Raw genomic sequence first — 2,152 nt, forward strand, 5'->3', positions numbered from 1 at the left:
CAAATCCCCTGTGCATCCAAATCAGTATAGTCTCTTGTGACAATTTTCTTTTTGTTTCTCCATAAGAACTGATTTTCTCTGTGTCTTCAGAATTTCATTCTTGAGATCTTTAGGTTACCCAGGAGAATTCTGGTACAGGCAGTTCTGCTATAATGGACATATGCATTCCCAAAAAGCACTGAGCTGTGAAAAATCACACAATAAAAACTACAGAACTGATGGAGAAAATAGGGTTAGGGACACAAACTTCATCAGTGATGTGTAAAAAATATATAAAAACCTAATAAAAATGGTAGCACAATTTTATGCATGTTAAATGAATACATAAAATGCTACAATAATAGTGACATGTCCATAACCCTAAGCTGCAGGAACAAATTGGGCAGAAGGCAATTCAAGGACTTCTAGACAGAGGCCAGAGGGTGAAGGAGTGGTAGGGTTAACTAGTCTTTTCCCATTCACAGCTTCTACTGCACTAGAAGATATACGATAAATTAACCTTTACCTTGACTTTACCTTGACAAAGACCTGAAGTTTGTTTTGTGGGAGTGGGCATTGGAAAGAATGAAGCTTGTGAGCCACGGTATAGTGGCAGTTTTTTGAATTCTTTTGCTGTTTCTTGAGGAAGACATCAAGAAGAAGCAAATTCAAAACTTGCATTATTCTCAAAGTTGGAACAAATTTAAGTTTTTGAAACCCAGTTATAGCAGAATTGACTATACATGTGATCATATCTATCTTTTCTCTGAACTTTTTGAAATCTATACTACCAGGTGCATTTAAAGCTATGCCTGGCTTTCTTCTCCTCTATATAGATGTTACTGATAAGAACAGATACTACACTTGATCTTAGCCAAAAGGCTGAGAAGTGATCTCCATATTATATGTATAATATATATATACATATACATTTTTAACATTTTCTCCATAACTTTCTTACGTCTAGGCAATTAATAAATTCATGAAGCCCTGATCTGTAATGTTTGCCAACTTCTGAGGTAGAAATGCTCATACTAAAAATTTAACAATTGGTTCTCACAAGCCCGTATAAGCTTGATATATGTTGATGGATGAGTTCTATAGGTTGTCCATCAACAGCACATCATAATCTGCATATAGGCAATCTTCTCCCATTTGGACTTTCCTAAATGAAGTCAGGCCAAACACTTTCCATTTTTGAATAGTTATGGACCTCTTCTGTGAGGCTGTATAATATTCCAAGGTTTGATATAACCACCTCAAAGCTGTCCACAAATAGGAACATCTGGAGGATCTCACCAACTACAGAGATTCCTTCTTCAACTTGGTTAAAAAATTTCCTCATATGACTATGTCTTCATAATTTAAATTCTGCCCCTTTAATCTATTCTGTTTCTTTTAAATAAATCCTACTTATCTAGAGCGTAATCATGATTCTCTTTCCTCATGGTTTCTGTGCTATGTGGCCAGAAGACACAGTAGGAAACTCTCTTTAAAATTTTACTCTCTGTAAAACATTTTTTCTTTAAGCATAAAAGTTTATAATATTTGATAAAACAACAGGCTCAGGAAGAAACATTAAAAAGAAAAAGAAAAAAGTAATCTGAAATTTTAAATTAAAGTTGAAGATTTTTTTAAACCCTGTAGTTTGAACCCGTGACATTTTGTTTTATTGGTGCTGATGAACTGGAGAAAGAAATAATTTAAAAACTGCTATTCAAACATCTACAGTGTTCCCTCAAAAGCCATTTATATGCTTCTTATAATTGTCTCCCTATGTTAAGATTTCCAGTCCATGTTTTTTATTATCTATTCTTTGTGCATTTGTGTGTAGTCGTTAAGGTCCAGGGATTTTACTGCTGACTCCTTTTCTTGTATTTTCCCTGGAGCTTCCTCTCTGGGCCCCTCCTGTCCTGATTGGTGAATGACTCATCTGGCTTATTATTCAGGAATGGACCATCCAAGATTCATTTCACTCCCAACTCCTCAGCCAGCTTCTTGACAGCCTCACCAGCAATCTTGCTGCCTAGAACCTCAGTGTGCAGCCTCCCTGCTGTACCACCCCCTTCCCTTCCAGTTCTGGAAACTATGATCCCATCAACTCTGCCATTGTTCCTAGAAATAATGTGTCAATCTACTTCTCAATAGTTATTGTTTGTTCATGTTTACCTTT

At 35.9% G+C, this 2,152-nt stretch overlaps 1 pseudogene; it reads right to left on the minus strand.

The window, feature by feature from the left end:
• Window positions 1–649: 649 nt before the first annotated feature.
• On the minus strand, window positions 650–873 carry LOC114054329 (annotated as a pseudogene).
• Window positions 874–2,152: the final 1,279 nt, after the last annotated feature.

The sequence above is a fragment of the Vombatus ursinus genome, unplaced genomic scaffold, assembly GCF_900497805.2.
Source record: "Vombatus ursinus unplaced genomic scaffold, bare-nosed wombat genome assembly UNPS02014812.1, whole genome shotgun sequence".
Taxonomy (NCBI): Eukaryota; Metazoa; Chordata; class Mammalia; order Diprotodontia; family Vombatidae; genus Vombatus; species Vombatus ursinus.